Genomic DNA, 11,610 nt, shown 5'->3' on the forward strand with positions numbered 1-11,610 from the left:
AATGCGCTCTCTGTCACTCACTGCAGTGGGTACTGAGTTATATTTTTTATTTCGTTCCGTTATTAGCAGCAGCAGCAAAAGCTGTATGAGTTCGTTCTTTATCTGAAAGTTGATGCAAGACGCAGAACCTTTTTTCTAATTCCTTCACGAATAATAATCTCCTGAATAATTTTTAAGTGATGAATTCCTAATGCACGACGAGGAGCAGGTCCGGAGAGGTGGAGGGATCCTTCGAGATGAAGAAGGATCCTGCAGCTGATCGAGCATCATAAGTTTCATCGCTGCAACAAACTAGGCCGCATGTTTTCCAAACCAATTTTTACCTTATAAGATTAAATATATAAAATTATATAAAATATATAAATTGTGCAGAAGCCGAAAAAGTTGTTATTATTTCCTGGAACGATCAATAATAAACAGTCATGTGATAGATTTAACATCTTAATATTATTATGTAGAATACCAAAATTGAAAGACCGTTAATTTGAACAGCAATATCAAATCAATGTTATATTTCCTAGAGGTAGTAAGTTTCTGCATAATTTGTTTATCAGAAATGCTATTGAATTTTCCCTGTTAACTGATTATTTTTCAATTTTGAAAATGCATAGCATTAGCAAGTTTGTTTCGAGTATATACAAGCTTAAATTGTAATAATTGACATCCATCTAGACATGAAACTCCAAGCTTGCTATGTCAATTAGATGGATGAAAAATTTATTACGGCTGCATTGACAAATAAATAACCATAGAGGAAATTTTTTAATTACCAGGATTATAAACCATTAGGTAGTAGATAGATAGTTGATCTCTGGATCGTTCAAACGTGGAGGATAAAAATGGCTCGCTGCTCATTAGTATAAGAGGAAGAGCATTTTATTTTGATGGTATGGTGCGCTCATTAATAACGTCTTATTTTCATGTCTTGTCAAGGCGAGCAAGGCGTCGTTAGGCCAACGGGCTTCATTCATCTCAAGGCCTTTCATATGGTGCTAAAATTTTTTTAAAAGGCAAGAAAAATGAAGCGGTGAGCGACAGGAATCGATGGAGGTGCTCTCAAAAATGAGGTGCGCCCAGGGTGCCAAATTACACGCTAGACTGCAACGAAAATGAGGATGAACGAACGCCTTGTGAACAACACAAACTTCGCTCGTCTTTTGTTTTTGCGACGAGGACTGCAGGCGCTGGGCTTGGTCGGCAAGAGGTTTTTAAAAGGTAAACAATCTTGTCAGTATATTTGTGAGCTGAATTACTATTTCAGCTCGCAATAAATACATGCTTTGTAATACACGATATCTGGTATTAGCCTGATTAATTATTTAAAGCCCATTTCAGTGATAAATTCGATGATTGGTTTAAATTAATATTTAATTAAATAGAAATATTATTCGTTCCTGGTTGAACAATTATATGGATTTAAATATATTTTTTAACTGTTCATATTTGTAATCTTTTTTTTATTTTTTTATGTTCATATATATTTTTAATAAAAATAGTTGTTACAAATTCGGGTATTTAATTTTTTTAGTATTTTCTATAAATAAATTAGTGCTTTACGATTATTTTCGAACCCGTGCTTTAAAAGAAAACAGCCCAGGCCAAGTGATTAATGGTGCACCGTCTTTTTCTCACATGTTTTAAAAATTACAAGAACGGTTCTCACGAGAGAATCTATACTCCATTGGTCATATCAGGTCTATCTTTTTACCAGCGTCTCATTGACATGAGCTTGGAGATAGGAATTTCATCGTTTTGGCATTAATAAATAAAGGGGAAATTTTACGACGACATCAGACCACTCGACCTCTTCGTTCCCAAAAGCCATCAAGTATTTCACCCGCGACAAAATGCCCGTCAATTTCTGCGATACTGAAAATTGAAGGTAATGCCCCGCAATACATAGCCCTTATAGCGATACAATGTATGGCTGTCGTCTGCGTAAGAACGCCTTATTGGGCTCGGGTCGCAGCACTCTAGACATGAGCGCAATTTTAACGGCTAAATGTGACGGCTAAACGGCTAACGGCTAAATAAATGTGAGGCAAGGAGTCGATCGAAAATTGAACTTGTCTTTAATGACCAATAACAAATGGTCTTTTGGGAATTTGAAATGTAGTACGAATTTTAAATTAATCAGGGACTTTGAGCTTATTGATTCAGATTCCTAATCCAGTTCTCGTTAACTGTGTCATTTAAATAAATTACTTGTAAATTGCTTGAGTGAGAAATTGCTGATATTATGACCCCATAAAATAATGATTAAATGATAAAATATATTTTTTTATGACGATCTGCATAACTATTCACTTAATTTACGCATGTTGTCACCATACAATGTAATCTGAGGACTGCCTAATTGATAATAATTGCTGGTGCGTGGATCCAAGACTGAAACCTAGCTACCATACCAAGGCATAGATTTTATCGTTTAATTATGCACCAACTTACTCATTTCCAAGAATATGGAATCAAATAGAACTTAACGCGTTCTGGTTTGCATATTTACTAACAGTGTAGCCTTGATGATGAATTAAAATACACTGATGGATGTAACAGAAATCACTGATGGTGAGTATTGAGTCCATGTCTAATGTCGGTTAGAAGTAAAGGCTCTCACGCAGCTGTAGCGAATGTGTTAAAAACCCTATTTTTGCCGTTGATTTTTATACAGTTGATCCTCTAACCATATATGCTGGCCCTGCTTAACCTCTAATTACTAAGCTTTTCTCTTCCGATCCTTACTACTTTCACTTTTATGCATTCATAAATAACTATTTTCTTAATTGCAAAATTTCATTAATATTGTCGTTCATTTTCTTATGCTCGCGTTCTCTAACTCCGCTTCATACGAAGGAGAGACGCGCGGGAATATCGATGTCCAATACTCAATCTTTTTATGGAAAAATAATAAATAAAAACAAAAGGCATCCATCATCCCTGGATTTTGAACCCACGCCTTCCACTTTATTTACGGAATGCAAAAATTACGGAATTTTCTACAACGATATTTCGCACAGTCTACATAACCTCATACACTTACGCTCAATTAGAACGGCTTCAAGCAAAGACCGATGAGCATGTCGTTGTTGTATTTATCAATGGAGAGGCTTTGATTGCTTGAGTGGATTTCAATTTACGGAGGTCAAAACAATTATTTTGAATCGTTCAAGGTGATTAAATACATTCTAAGACGCCTGAATTTGTCGAGGATATTTTACTTTAAAAATTACTTTCAACGCTTCTTGGTTGTATTCAAATTCCATAAAGCCGTTAAATAGTTGAGGCTTGAGAATTTTCTTTAATACTAATATACACTGTTAGAAAAATGACCGTTAACGGTATTACCGGCGTTTCAGTGGCCGGTCGGCACGTGAAAAGAAACACCGTGCCACCGTTTTTATTTCAATTTAACACCAGAAATCCGTAAAACATCTGATAAAAACGGCGAAACAGTTTATTTTCACGGGGCGACCGGCCACTAGGACGCCGGTGGGACCGTTTTTTCACCGTTTTTTCTAACAGTGTAGAAAAAAAGTCAACAAGTATCGTGTACTTAAGCCAATGTGCAATACGGCAGTTGTTTTTTATATACTCGCTCTATAATTTTTGCAAAGACAGCTGTCAAATTGAAAATATAAATAAATCCAAACTAAATCCAAATCTGAAGTGTAGGCAACAAAAACGTTAGTTTGACTGTCGGAAGGTAGAATATATTAGTACCGATGCTGTATAACATTAAATTTCATTGTACAATTTACATTATTTCTAGCACAACACGAGTTCAAAATTAACAGCTGAGTTAGCAGTTAACTGCATTGCAACGTTATTGGACCAAATAATTGATTGATAGTAGCGACCTGTAATGAACTTCACATATTTTTGATTGGACTGCATTCGTACCCTGGATTTTTGGAAGCTGTGACGCGCTCGAAACTCTAAATTCTTATTGTTCGGAGCCGATACACTAATGATCATTAGTGCAATCTGTAACTTTTATTTGTGCACGATCTCGTCTAAACTGCAATGGACGTATTGAATATTAGCTCCTCTCTGGGTCTACGGCGCAATAACGACATAACTTTCATAAACCAGCGCACTAAATTCAGAAACTTCATACAAGTATTAGAAGCAATTAAATGTTAAATTATATTGCTTACCAATAGTGAATTCGATACGCATCAAATACGTTTTGCTCCCTACACAAAATGGAGCAGATGGAGTTATTTCATTTCAAATGAGTTGAATTTGAGCATTCGATTACAGGTTGATCATTAGATGACAATTTAATTAATCATTTGACAATTTTGTTGCGCTTGTGACACAGAATTGAAAATTATAGAACATTTTACCTATTTTACTTCGATGTATGAGAGCACAGAAACACATTCTTGCTGAAATGTGAGGAGGCCGATCAAAAACTGAAGAATCAAGGACAGACCTGGGAATAAAAATAAAAATTATGAATAATTATTATGCCTTGCTTATGTTCAACTGAAGAGAGGAGAGCAGATTATAACTGAAAACTGAACCTTGATAAACCTTGATTCCAACAAAATATGGGACTGGTTGAGTCTCATTAAATCAACAACTCAAATGTGGCATTCATTTTTCTAATGCAGAATTCGATTCATTCCGCTTAATTTCTTAATTTGTAAGATGATTTATATACATAAAACATCTTTTAACCGTTTTGATAGTAATTTGTTTCTTTAGTTAAGGGGCGTGAGGGTAGTTGATAGGGTACGATGTAAGGGAAGGGTGGAGGGTCTCATGAATGCGTGAGGGGAGTTGGTGGCTGACGAAGTAAGGGAAGGGTGGAGGTCTCATGAATGCGTGAGGGGAGTTTGTAGCTGACGAAGTAAGGGAAGGGTGGAGGGTCTCATGAATGCGTGAGGGGAGTTGGTGGCTGTCGAGGTCAGGATTGAGGGCGCCTCTTACAGCGCTGCAAGTCTGCATGCAAATCGCTCAATACGCTGCAGACCTGCGACGAGGCACCAACGCGATGCCTGCAACACGAGGCGGTGCAACAGGAAGAGGAAAGTGGTTCAGGCCGAGGGGAAGTTCTGCAACATAATGGGAAGTGGTTTAAAGCGAAAAAAAGTTGCTCAACATGAGTGAAAGTGGCTTCATTCAAGGGAAAGTTGTTCAAAGCGCAGAGGAAGGTTCAAGAAGCACTTTCATTTGTGCTTCGACAAGAATGAAAGTGCTTCAAGTCGAAGGGAATGGTTTAAAATAAAATGTGAAAGCGGTTTTTCAAAATGTTGTATAGCAGTTCAAACTGAAAAATTTATTGATCCACGAGGAACCTGTAATATAAAAAAGATGAGTTCAAGAAGATGGAAATTATTTTACTGGAAACTATAGAAGATGAAAACTATACTCTACTCATTTATTTAGCAAAAAGTAATCTGCACAATAAATTAACATGATGGCTTTAGGGAAGAATCAACCTCTCTTAGCGTACAAGCATTTCTCACGTATTGATTGTACTTCATTTGTCTCTTGACTGTATCTCATACATCAACATTAGAGCTGCGTGCTGGGAAAATGTATAAATTATCAATGTCCCGACTAATAATACATGAATTATTATTTCTTGTGTTGCGCTGAATTGTCTGCTCGCCTGTCTTGAGAAAAAAGGCGTGAGAATATTTCCCTCTCTTAAAGATGTAGACTTTATGCAGACGTCAGTTCTGTGCTTGCTTCATATAGCCATGCTCGGCACGACGCTGCCTTCATTGTCAGGCAGGAAGTGAGTTAGGCATTCTTTAATATTTTTTAATTTGCACTCGTACAGGGATTTTAATTATTGAAATTCAATTTTCAATTATATGGATCAATTCAATTGAATTCAATAATTCAATTTAACATTGATTGACGAAAGAATTTCTTTTTTAGAAATCCAGTAAGTGATATGGATCGTCTTATGTGGTACATATTCACAATTATTATAGCATATATTTATATTAATAATATATAATGAAAATTATATATTATAATTATATCTTATTAAATTACATATCATTATATTTATCACAATTATTTCAATGCGATAAAATTGGCTGAGATAAATAATTTTGCTCCGATTAACAACGTACAGCATTTGCCCGAGAAATTTACTTTTCTAAACAATTCCCCAAATGACCAAAGGCGAGAATATGGAACTGAAAGAGGATACGTGGATGCTTCTCTAATGTTGTGTTCCCGCCGTTGACAGTCACGACTGTGATGCCGATTTAAGAACATCGAACATTCGATGTCGGGGCATTCTTTTGCGATGGCCAACTGACCGACAAACTCTGCAGATATTACACTTCGGAACTTATTGCTATTATGTGGATTTAAAAATGCATGAAAAAATTGATGATTGACCGGGAAAAATAGAATTATGCCGATTGTTTCGTTTCTATAAATCCCCCAAGAAGCTAGTTCTCAAACGCATTAAGTATCCATACATAAACTTGTAATAAAATAGTAAGGCATATGTTGGTGGCTGTTGGCGCATTAACATATGCGAATTCTTATTGTATATTCTTCCTTGATGTGCTCATGTCATGATTTAAAAGTCATTTACTCTCTTTTTCCCCAGTACATTTACTACAATATCTCATCCAATTAATCCTTCAAAATAATCGCTATCAAGTATTAAATGATTCAAAGGAGCCAATGCAATAATCTCAGCAGCACGTTGAGTTCACGTTCATGTTGTCATCAAAGGGAATAAGATTGAACGCGTTGAGGGCTTCAGCTGAATGAAATGCGCCAAAACTTCAATGATTTGAGGCAGCAGCTCTCAAAGTTTCATCAAAACTTGGCAAATGAATCAGAGACGCCGAAAGAATCAGGAATCACAGCAAAGCAGAGACTGCTTAATTATTGCTGGCAGTAATGTTCAGAAATATTTGGACCAATGACAGTTGAGGCAAGGGTGGACGTACGTAGTGACAGATGGGAATTAGGAATCAATTAGTTATAAAAACAGGTAGTAGATTTTGCTATAGTAACGTAGACATGAAAGCCATAATTGTTGAATCCATTTGGTTGCCATTTTCTACAATGAATTTCATATGCCCCTTGCAAGCCCTCGCAATGCGTGGATCCGTAGCCTGGATCTCTCCATATCTACGTACTTGGGTCGGTCATATTGCGCTGACGGAAGCACTTTCTACAGCGAGGCTCCAGCGCCCGGACAAGAAAAGAATCCTTCAATTTCAGATAAGACGGCAAGCGAATGACTTCGCGAGAGAGAGAATCCTCTCAAATAAATAGCTAGGAATTTGATGGTTATTGAAACTTCACTGCGAGATGGGACGAATTGGGTACGATAAGACGCAGTTCATCAACGAAGTAGGGAGGGACTTTCAGGTGCAGATCTTAGCGATGGGCGACAGATGTAGAGAGCAAAAGTAAGAGAGTAAGATGTTCACGAAACAGATGTTGGTTTTAATGGTGAAATGTTATTTGCTGTCATTCTGTAACATTCCTTTCTCTGTTAATAAATCAGATGTCCATATTTAACGGAAATATTTCATGTGAAGGTTACGAATCCACTCAAACGATTAAGAAATAGGAGAATGATAGAATAGAATATTATATAAGATGAAAAAATTTTATTTTAAAAGCAAATTAGTGTTTAAATCGCACTTCAACAGTGAAATAATAAAGAAAAATGCACGGCTTACGATGCTAATCTATCATAATTTAATAGAAACTCAATCATATTAGGCGCTGAGACTTTTACTGAGACTTTGGGTGGGAATTTTAAAGTTTTACATTTGTATTCAAGTCTTACTAAGATTTATCGCGTTATACGAGCATAAACGCCAATGCTGATGTTATGAGTTAGTTCTCAATACCAAAAGCAGTTGTTGAAATCCTTTGTTTTTTTCAAAATCCACAGCAATTAATTGCATAAAAGAAAGGTTTTTGTCAGGGGTTCATAAAGTTTGAAAAATTTTGTTTTGTTTTTTATTCAAAACAGGGTTTACGTATAAAACGTATTCTATACTTCTAATCTCGTTGGGAGGAAGGCGTTTTGATTGTAGTCCCAAACAGTTTTAACATAATTATTTCAATTGAGAAACCTCCATTTGAAATTTGACCTCGGAAGTGAGCATGCTGCAAGGGAGGTCTACCGTTAAAGCAACCAAGGCACCTGCCAGTTACATCGTTTAGGTCAAAAATCACTGGAGCTTTGAAGTGTTTGTTTGAGACACGTGAAATGCACACGATTCCTTCGTGTTTGCATATTCGGTTAGTTTTAAAGAAATTTGAGGTGGAATGTGTCTTTATTACCCGTTCTTTTGGTGTATTTTTAAAGTTTCTGGACGAACTGGAGTACCAAGAAAATATTAAACCTCCTACCAAGCATGGAACAGCAGCTTTTCCTTGTAGTGATAGGGCAAGGTGAAAGCCAGCGAAGTTTCTTCCTAAAGTTTTGAATAAGCTCATAGGTTAGAATCTGAATCGCTTAATAATTCAGTATGACAAGGATCCAGTATAGGTGAGGCTCTGTAAGATGTACAAGATGGCCAAGAATGCGAAGAGTGACAAGAAAAAGATCGGAATGAATAAGATTTGTTATTGTTTCTTTACTGGGTTCCTCTTGCTAAGGTAATGTTGATACTCCGGTTGAGGCGGCAGGATTTCATGCAGTGCTTACGGCTTTGTTTCATGACCAGAGAAGCTATACTATTGCCGAGATATCAATTCCTGGAGAGAGCGAAGAACAACTCCCAGGCGTTAATCAAAATAATCTCCTTCTGAGCCACTGAGGTGGTCTGTTATTATGGATCGTCAGCAATATGAGAAAAGATGTTCGATATGGATGGCCCTTTTGTTAGCCATTTTCTAGGGAGGCCGTACAAGATTTTGCATCTTTTTGAATGAGGCTGTGTGGCAGGATTGAATGCGCTTAACATAAGTTGTTAAAATGGTATGCGTGCTCTGCCAAAGTCACACTCACTATCACTGAATGGTGTTAATTATTAAAAAATGTAGAAAGGAAACGAGTCGAAAAGCACAGAGTGTAACAAAATTATTTCGAAAATTCAATTCACACGTAATTTAGTGGATTGTAAACGGTGGCATGTACGCTGAAAATATTCTGAAAACAATGACTGCAATCAAGTTTAGGCAACGAAAGTATCAACCTCAATATAGTAATAAAGATTTGTCTATCATTTCGAGAAACATTCAAAGATTTTGTGTGATGTTTCAACCGAAGAAATTGAGTGAACGGGAAATTATGAATAGATATGTTTTCCCTATTGTGTTCAATATGCGGTAGAAAACATCAATTTCAGGTATGAATTTTAAATTCAAGGGATAAACTTGTTGATATTTCATCATTTTAAGTGCATTAAGAACGGTCGCAATAAAAGTTATGAGCAGAGGTTCCCAGTAGCGTCCTTCAATTGAGAGAAGAAGTCCCGGTCGTAATGCTGATCTTCCAAACGAAGGCTCAGCGGAGTTTCTGAAATTAAATTCTTCTTCCTAATACTCCAAAATTAAATTCCTTGCGGTACCACAAGAAGAGCTTCCACGAATTGCGAAATTAAATTAAGTTTGGCTTTGGTTTCACGATGCTTTACAGCGCCGGTTCTTCAGGGGGCGAGATGCACGAAAACTTGCAGCGTCGTAAGTCCGCCAGCCAATCTGCGTCCATTCTTCGAAAATGGCAGACGTGAAATATGAAACTATGGCAATATCAAAACTTAAGAACAAATTGAATTTGCGAAGAATTTATATCCATGCCGCAAATCGTGTTATATATTACGAGCGGTTTAAGAGTTTCGATACTTTTGGCATTGAATTTCGATCCAAATTATTTATTTACCTGGGTATAAAAATGTGCATTCTTGTAGGTCTTGATCAAATTTTAAACATAAAATTATTTCGATGAAATTTATTTTACTTTTAGTGCGAGAGAAACGGCGGACATTTTTGTCACATTTTAAGCTACTTTTTTTCAACTCTAAATGAATGCAGTTAATGCAAGTAAGACGGGGGAGTTTGGCGTGAAAACATCAGAGCACAATTCTCTGTAGTCAAACAAACATAATTATATGCATTACATATGAGCTCATCGTCACAGAACAGAATGTTCTCACTTTATGTCCTGTTGTTTTAAAGCACGACTCTTACAGTATGCCCCGTAAACAACGGTCACGGCTATTGTATTATTTGTGTTTCTTCACATCAATTAAGCTGTGCGCCTATAAATACATGCGTTTGAAAGCGATTTGAAAATTTTAGCCTCCTACACCTTCAATTCTTCAAATTCAAGGATCTAAGTTCATGCATATTTTCACGCAGAAACCTATTACATGGTTATAGTTCTTATCCTATGAAAATTGTTAATATATAGGTTTTCTTAAATTTATTATTCGTATATTATTTGATAACTTGGTATTTTTAGTGAATTTGCGAACTCATATAGCCTCCGAATGACTTTCACTAAAAATATGACGCATTTTCTGAATATTATCTCTGTTCCTTAATTCTAAGTTGGTATTTACGCAACGCATTCGATCATTGGAACAATTAGTATTTCCCAAGTGTTTAATAAACCACGATGATTACTTCATTACCAGCATTAATTATCTAGTCTCTTATATGCCAAAATGCTCACGGCAGTTTCTTTTTAACTCACATTAATTTCATAAACAATCAATCTCAATTCGACGGAAAGCTCCTTTGCTCTCTACGTTGGTTGTTCTTATTCAGTTCGGCAAACGTGTAGCCTAATGCATGGATGCGCTGTTGCTAACGAAAGCTAGCATCTCACTGGCCCAAACATTGCTGACCGCAGGCCCTCGATATACTCTCTTAATAATTTTCACGTGTGTTATAAACTTCGTTGCTCGCGGCTATCAGGATTCATCAGTAGCAATATTACTCCAGCAAAGCATTTGTTGCGACACTGAATGCCTCGTGAGCCAAAGCTGCAAATAAACGTGAGATTACGAGAAAAATGTATGATTCTAATTATACAAGATGATATTAAAGGCTAACAACGAGGACGGTGATAATTAATATTACAACACTTTCCTTCAACTTTACTTCTTATCTGCTACAAATCTTATAATCGATATTTAACACGCTTCTACCAGTCCAATCAATCTGAAAACACTTGCGTAAAGTGTTTGCACACTTGCGTAAAGGCGGAGACAATGTTTGAATCAATTGACAGACTGAATAATGTGGAAAAATATGCATTTTTTAATATTAAATAATATTTTTTTATGTCACATTTTGAAAAATAAAGTAATAAATTCATTGTACATGTGTAACATCGGAGACACTGGCCTCTTTAGAAGTGTGTCTCTAAGAAGTAATTTTTAAACGCATATTATTTCTCTACAGAGCATTGCAAACGGGACACGAGCACGCTCATAAGTTGAATGTTGAAATTAGACTCCTGCGTCTCGAAATAATTTTCTCGAAATGAACCGGGACAGACGAAACGAGACGAGAAAATTCCGGGAAAAAAATAACGGGACAGAGGGTAAAATTTGTCCCGGAATAAACGTATGAACCGAGACAAGACTTCTGTCCCGGACTTTAAAACTTGTGTCCCGGTATATTATGAACCGGGACGAGACAGAC

Source organism: Hyalella azteca, unplaced genomic scaffold (assembly GCF_000764305.2).
Source record: "Hyalella azteca isolate HAZT.00-mixed unplaced genomic scaffold, Hazt_2.0.2 contig2099, whole genome shotgun sequence".
In the NCBI taxonomy this organism is placed as follows: domain Eukaryota; kingdom Metazoa; phylum Arthropoda; class Malacostraca; order Amphipoda; family Hyalellidae; genus Hyalella; species Hyalella azteca.